Source organism: Poecile atricapillus, chromosome 17 (assembly GCF_030490865.1).
Source record: "Poecile atricapillus isolate bPoeAtr1 chromosome 17, bPoeAtr1.hap1, whole genome shotgun sequence".
NCBI lineage: Eukaryota > Metazoa > Chordata > Aves > Passeriformes > Paridae > Poecile > Poecile atricapillus.
This window is the reverse complement of record NC_081265.1, coordinates 7,901,963-7,910,156: the sequence shown is the minus strand read 5'-3', so window position 1 is coordinate 7,910,156 and position 8,194 is coordinate 7,901,963.

The window sequence follows — 8,194 nt, the reverse complement described above, 5'->3', positions numbered from 1 at the left end:
TAACCCAGCAGCCTGGAGAGGGATGTCTCAGGAGGGGCAGCCTGAGGGGAAGGAAACTTAGTCCTTTATGAAATGCAGATGTTTTTAAAGGGCTATAATTAACTGGACTGGATGCAGAGTATTGCAGATATAAAAGTTTAACAGGCTTTTGATTTTAAATATTTGCTGTGTACTTCCAGGGGCCACTCAGCTCTGCAGTGCATGATTTCAGTCCTGTCCGTGCTGCCCTCAGGGTCACCCTTGTGCTTCAGCTTCAGACCTTGCTGCCGTGCTTTTTCTTCTCCACCCAAAAACTGAGGAGCACCTAAACTCTGTGCAGGGCTGTGTCCCTCAGCTCCATCCCTCGGCATGGCACAGGCTGGAAACTGGTTTCAGGGTGATGTGGAGAATGAGGCAGAGCGGGCAGCATGGAAAAGAAAAACAAAACCCCCCCAGCGCTCCTAGCTGAATAGGAGCGAGCTCTCCAACCCCAAGTTATGAATTTTTTCAATGAAATTAGCCAACAATGTTTGGGAAAGAATAAAAATAAAGCAGTGAGGGCTCAAAGGAAAACTAGCCGAGTCCTGGGATGTGAATGGGGGCTTTGTTCGGGCTCTGGGCCCTTCAATAGGCAGCCTGAAAGCCGGTGAGTCACGGCGCTGCTGCCCGGGCGCGGGGCCTCCCGGAACGGCCGGGGGAAAATCCGCCTCGCCCCCATCCCGCAGGCTGACCAGCAACAGGATAAAGTTAATTTACTGTTAAAGTTAATGTGTTGGGTGAGAGAAGGGAGAGGAGAAGCATGTTATAATGAAGGCAGCAGCAGAGAGGCTGCGGGAAGTGTCTGAGCCAGCGCTGTCCCTCGTGTAACGGGTCCATTGTGGTTTTGGGTCTCAGGGTGCTCTGGGGCACAGCCCAGGGACCCCAGGAACTCTCTCAGCTGGGAGAAACCTCCCTGACCCAGGAACGCCCTGCTGCAGCAGCGCTGTGATGACAGCCAAGGGATGCACGTCAGCCCGGCCACATCCACGGCTGCACTTCCTGGGGACAGCCCCGAGCCTGGCCCCGGAGCCCCAGAGCCGTGTCAGCCCCACATCTGTCAGCCCCAGAGCCGTGTCAGCCCCACATCTGTGTCACCCCCACATCTGTGTCAGCCCCACATCTGTGTCAGTCCCACATCTGTGTCAGCCCCACATCTGTGTCAGCCCCAGAGCCGTGTCAGCCCCACATCTGTGTCACCCCCACATCTGTGTCAGCCCCACATCTGTGTCACCCCCACATCTGTGTCAGCCCCAGAGCCGTGTCAGCCCCACATCTGTCAGCCCCACATCTGTGTCACCCCCACATCTGTGTCAGCCCCACATCTGTGTCACCCCCACATCTGTGTCAGCCCCACATCTGTGTCAGCCCCACATCTGTGTCAGCCCCAGAGCCGTGTCAGCCCCACATCTGTGTCAGCCCCACATCTGTCACCCCCACATCTGTGTCAGCCCCACATCTGTGTCAGCCCCAGAGCAGTGTCAGCCCCACATCTGTGTCAGCCCCACATCTGTCACCCCCACATCTGTGTCAGCCCCACATCTGTGTCAGCCCCACATCTGTGTCAGCCCCACATCTGTCAGCCCCACATCTGTGTCAGCCCCACATCTGTCACCCCCACATCTGTGTCAGCCCCAGAGCAGTGTCAGCCCCACATCTGTGTCAGCCCCACATCTGTCAGCCCCACATCTGTGTCAGCCCCACATCTGTGTCAGCCCCAGAGCCGTGTCAGCCCCACATCTGTGTCACTCCCACATCTGTGTCAGCCCCACAGCCGTGTCAGCCCCACACCCGTGTCAGCCCCACACCCGTGTCAGCCCCACAGCCGTGTCAGCCCCACAGCCGTGTCATCCCCAGTTTTGGGGCTGCAGGGCAGGAGGGGCAGGCAGCACCCTCGGTCACTCCGGCTGTGCTTTGCCCATGGGGTGGGCTCTGTGGGGCTGCACAGAGCGGCGCCTTCCCAGGCTGTGATTTCATCCCCATCCCTCCACACACTCCAGCCTTTGGAGAGCCAGGATATGCTCCCTGCGCAGGGTGAGGATGGCACGGGGAGGGGGAACAGGGACCATTTTTTGTGCCACATTGCTCCTGTGTGTGACATGGGGGTGTGCGACGCGGAGCCCTGCGCGTGGTTTGGTGGGAGTAGCTGCTGTTTCCAAACAAAGGGCTCTTTTCTTCCCAGCGAGCAGAGGTAGCTGGTGTGAGCTGAATACAACCTGCCTCCAGCCTTTGTTCCGTGCTGCATCGCCCATCCCAGCACTTGGTGCTTGGACAAATATACAGCAGGAAAGAGACGGTCCATCCCCCACGGGGCTCGGAGGAGCTGCCTGGCTTTGTCCCATCACTTCATCCGTGGCTTTTCCCAGAGCCAGGCATGTCCCAGCCGAGGCTGCTGCCTGTGCAGGGTGAAGGACTCACCTCGGTGTGCCGGCAGCCCTGCAAGCACCTGTCCCCCAGCTCCTGCCCCCCGTGCTGGCCCTGGGCACGCTGCCGCGCTGCTGTGCTCCCAGACAGGCACAGATTGTGTGGGGAGCAGGCTGCTGAGCAGGGAAACTGAGGCACTGCTGGGGTGTCCGGCTGGAGAGCGGGGCTGCAGCGGGGAGAGAGCGGCAGCGGCACCGCTCAGCCCTCGGAGACGGAAAGATGGTGCCAAGTGCCAGTGCCATGGATGTCCAGGCTGTGACCCTGTGACATGAACCGCTGTGGATGTCCAGGCTGTGCCCAAGGACCGCTGTGGATGTCCAGGCTGTGCCCATGGGCTGATGTGGATGTCCAGGCTGTGCCCATGGACCAGTGTGGATGTCCAGGCTGTGCCCATGGGCTGATGTGGATGTCCAGGCTGTGCCCAAGGACTGCTGTGGATGTCCAGGCTGTGCCCATAGGCTGATGTGGATGTCCAGGCTGTGCCCAAGGACTGGTGTAGATGTCCAGGCTGTGCCCAAGGACTGCTGTGGATATCCAGGCTGTGCCCATGGGCTGATGTGGATGTCCAGGCTGTGCCCATGGGCTGGTGTGGATGTCCAGGCTGTGCCCAAGGACCGGTGTGGATGTCCAGGCTGTGCCCATGGGCTGATGTGGATGTCCAGGCTGTGCCCATAGGCTGATGTGGATGTCCAGGCTGTGCCCATGGGCTGATGTGGATGTCCAGGCTGTGCCCATGAACTGGTGTGGATGTCCAGGCTGTGCCCATAGGCTGGTGTGGATGTCCAGGCTGTGCCCATGGGCTGGTGTGGATGTCCAGGCTGTGCCCATGAACTGGTGTGGATGTCCAGGCTGTGCCCATGGGCTGATGTGGATGTCCAGGCTGTGCCCAAGGACCGCTGTGGATGTCCAGGCTGTGCCCAAGGACCGCTGTGGATGTCCAGGCTGTGCCCATGGGCTGGTGTGGATGTCCAGGCTGTGCCCAAGGACCAGTGTGGATGTCCAGGCTGTGCCCATGGGCTGATGTGGATGCCCAGGCTGTGCCCATGGGCTGGTGTGGATGCCCAGGCTGTGCCCATGGGCTGGTGTGGATGTCCAGGCTGTGAGCCAGTGCACGACCCAGTGCAGACAGAGCTTTGACAGGGCTCTCCTGTTGTCCAAAGCACAGATGTCCATATCACCATGCCAGCCAGTATCTGATGAAGCAAAGAGGCACTAAGATCGTTTCTGGCTGACACATCACTTGGGAGGAAATTTTAACGGTTTGTTACAGTATTGTAAAATCTGGGTTAAGCCCAGAAATGGCACAGAAGAGGTAAATGTCAAACAGCAACAAAACGGTGCCATCTCCCCTTCCCAGCTGCACAAGGCCATGTTGTGACCAAAGCAATCCTCCTTTCTGTTCAAATCACCTTTCCGGATTTATCATTTTAATGTTCTCTGGGCCACCAAGCCCCACAGCTGTAAATTAATTTTTAAAGTAATACAGGTTTTAAAACTTCCATCTGCTTTAATGAGCTTGGGGGAATCCTGTTGTATTAAAAAACATGCATGCAATTATTTTTCCATCTTGGGTTTCACCAGTTCCCAGCACCACTCGGTGATGACATCTTCTTCCCCTCTCCAAAGTGTTTTCTTGTGATAATGTGGCATTGTATCCTGATGGTGTGTGTGTTTTGCTGCACGTGGGCAAGGCTAGAGAGGACTTCTCTAAGGACGAAGCAGTATCATTAGCAGGTCCCTCGGTGGCTTCCCAGTCACCTTTCCATTAATCCAGTTCTGCATCACAGAATTACTCAGCGGCTAATGAACAGCTCCAGCGCCGGGAGCCTGGAGGTACCGCATTAACCGGACGTCTCTTTGAACTGTCTGATTTCTGGTGGGAAAACTTCATGGAAAAACGAGATTGTGTTTGTTTTCACAGCCTTCTGCATCTGTTTTTAAATATTTGCACACAGTAGTTCTGGGCTTTTTTTCTCTCTCCTTTTTTTTTTTATTAGCAATTAGCCTAATAAGGCACCTTTTCATTGCTTTGCATGTAGATTAACCACTTCAGAGAGTACAAAATAAACATTTTGCAATGCATGCATGTATCTTCTGGAAAAGATGAGTAACTTGCTTCCACTGAGACAAAGTCCTCTTAACATCAGGGTTTTGCTCTAATCATTAGTGTCTGAGATTTTTTTTTTTTTGCTCCCCTTTATTTCCCTTAAGACAACTCCTTACAACTTTTGTTAACCTGAATTTTTAACACAATTATTATTTAGCCAGTGCATTCAAAATTATGTTCTTTATAAGCAACAAATAAAGAGCCTGAGACTGTGGAACTTCCTTCTGATATTTGAGCATTTAGAAGATGCATCTCGATCAGCCTGGCTGGCTCTCAGTCAAACCAGGAGCACAGCCAGCCAGTTGCTGTGCACTTCGTGGAGACCCTCCTCTAGCTCTTTCCCCCCATATTTGTAGGATCTAAACCTTTTCCTGGCTTCTCTATAGATGTCCCCCCAAGGAGATGTCCCCCAGGATGTGTCCCCAAGGGTGTGTCCCCAGGATGTGCTCCTGATGATGTGTCCCCCAGGAGGTGTTCTCCAGGATGTACCACCAGGGTGTGCCCCAAGGATGTGTCCTCAGGATGTGCCCCCAGCATGTCCCCAGGCTGTCCCCCCAGGCTGTCCCCCCAGGATGTCCCCAGGATATTCCCAGGATATTCCCCCAGGATGTGTTCCCAGGATGTGTCCCCAGCATGTTGCCCAGGATGTCACCAGGATGTCCCCCAACATGTCCCCCAGGCTGTCCCTCCAGGCTGTCCCCCCAGGATGTCCCCCAGGATATTTCCCCAGGATGTACCTTCAGGATGTGTTCCCATGATGTCCCCAGGATGTCCCCCCTACGCTGTCCCCCCAGGCTATCCCCCCAGGATGTCCCCAGGCTATCCCCCCAGGATGTCCCCCAGGCTATCCCCCCAGGATGTCCACCAGGATATCCCCCCAGGATGTCCCCAGGATGTCCCCAGGATGTCCCCAGGATGTGCTGGTGGCCACTGGCTCCTCCAGGCTGGCCCGGGCACGGCCCCAGCTCTAATAAGATCAGTGCCGTGGCGCGTTCCCTGAGCAGCAGGAACAATGAGCCTCTGTCCCACACACCGCCACAGTGAGAACAAGAACCAGGCCGAAAATCAGAGAGAAGAAACAGGAGCAGGGGAGGAGAAAGATCCTCATTTCTGAGTGAGGCTGAGCCGCTCAGTGCCGCAGCCACACCATCACTTATCATCACTGCTGAGGGACGATGTGGGGTTTTCCATTAGCCACCCCCCTCCAGGAACCCTCTGCTCCTCTGGTGCCCACATGGCCCCTTTCCAGAGAGGGTGACAAATTCCACATCATTGCAAAGGAATTTCCTTTCACTTCCAGAGATACTGGACCGGGCTGGCTGCAGTGGGGCGGCCCCTTCCCTGTTGGCATCTCCCGTGGGGGGTTTGCTGTGCTGCCCCAGGGGCAGGGAATGCCTCCTCCTCCTCCTCCTCCTCTTCCTTCTCCTCCTCCTCCTCCCATGAGCAAATGGGGTCAGTGGTCCAAACACAGAGAATAACCAAGCAGTGAAATGGAGATGGATACATGGACACCACACCATCCTAAATCATGGAGTCACAGAGTGGTTTGGGTTGGAAGGGACTTTAAAGATCATCTCGTTCAACCCCCCACCACGGGAGGGTTGGAACTACTTCTGCTGTTATTCCAAGCTTTTGCCGAAATGACAGCTGCAGGTTCTTGGGGAATTCGATCTTCCTCCCACTCTCAGAGCTTGGACAAGTCTGAGGTTTCCCGCTGAGCTCCTGGCCCTGCTCCAGGCTGGCTCTCCTGAACACTCCTCACCCTCCAGGAGTGTGGCCACAGCAGAGCCCAGGGCTATCAACAGGACAGCGACAACCCTGGACCAGCCAGGCTGTGCCAGCCCCCCAGGATTAACAGAAAATCCACTGTGGATGTTCTGTGGAAAGGTTTTTAGGAGAGAAGCTCTCAGGAGAAGGTCCTCCCAATGAGGCAGGAATCGTGCTCTTCCCTGCTGCTTTTTTGCCTAAATCTTTCCCCGGGGCCAAGCAATTAGTTGGTGTGACTCAGTGCCTTTGATGGAGCACTGCTGATTTACACCAGTTGATGAGCTGCTCTGATTTTCTTATAGAAAATCACAGTTAGGCTGTTACACTTAACCTGTACTAAACTGTGCATGAATGATTTATTGTGAACTTCTCATGCAAATGGCATTAATAGACTCTGTCATACATAGGAGAAGATGCTAGAAGATTACTAAAAGCTGCTGCACTTAAAAATGTTTCAGAAGAAAATAATGTCTTATATTGTATTACCTGAGAAATCCATCTGAATCTCCCCTTGAAACGTGAACATGTGAGAGCAGTGTGAAGGTTGTGCTGCATCATGTGCAGTACCTTGAGGCTGTAGCAGAAAAGCTACCAGAAGTGTTTTAAAGGAATATGTATCGATACCCAGAGCTGCATTACGAGCAGGGAGAGAGCTGTTTCCCTCACACACATCCTTCAACCCGCCTCATGATCCAGGAGTGTTTGATGACTTCAGGATCATACTGCAGAGAAGGAACAAACCAAAAGCGGTCCTGTCTAATTAACTGAACATATTTACATGTGTAAAACTCTCCTGTAGTCCTCATAATGACTAATGCATAATTATGCGCAGACAAATCCCCACAGTAAACACAAATATTTTTGTTTGTGATTATTTATCTCAGGAGAGCTTGGCAATTTGTCAGGGCTTTGCTGAGTTTCTCAGCTGAGCCCAGTGAGGTGTGGGCAGCAGGTGACTGCTGTGGTCACCCTGGGAGCCCTTTCAGCCATGCAGCAATAGAGGAGAGCAGCTTTGGGCTCACAAAATGCCTTTGCCTTGAGAAATGTAGATTTATGGAGTCATGGAATTGTTTCGGTTGGAAAGAATCTTTAAGATCAGGTCCAAGCATTAACCCAGCACTGCCAAATCCACCACTAGACCGTGTCCCTCGGCACCACTGCTGCACATCTTTTAAATACCTCCAGGGACTGTTTGGATCAAAACAAAGTATTTTGCAAGTTTACTCCGACTCCATGGAAATACTGTGATTTCTCCCAATTTTAAACAACATTCACAACCTTTCCATTCAACAACCCTCTCTCTTTTTGTGCTCTCTTTTGTCTTCCTCAGACTGCTGGGATGAAGCAGGCTAATGTGTGCTCACCTTGTCCAGATGTTACCAGGTGATGTTTGGCCACAGAGAAAAGCCATGTCCCAGTGGCTGCTTCCTCTGTCCATGTTCAGTTCTCTGAGCTGCAGGAACCAAGTAGGTTTTGTACTTTGACTTCAGCTTTTGCTGTCTGGCTCACCCCAGGGCATATCACAGCTCGGCTGCAGGGTCAGGGAAATCTCCCCGCCCCAGCCCCTACCAGGGCCAGTTTGACACCAGCCCTGGTGCCCCTGGTTTCAGTGGGGCATCTGCACCAGAAAATCCATCAGGTTTTGATTCTGCACAGCACATTGTGGAGGGCTGGAAGGCTGTGGGGAAGGAGAGCATGGGGCACCATCCCCAAGCCAGCACTGCAGCAGGCACAGGCAGCTGTGGGATCCTCTGCCCAGTGCCCTGAGCTTGTGTGGGAGCTCTGACCCAGCCCACTGGTGTCACATCTCCTCCCTGACCTGCCATCACCTGCCTGGGAGCCGTGTCTCACCTCACCCCATACCAGCCTGCTCCTGCCTCA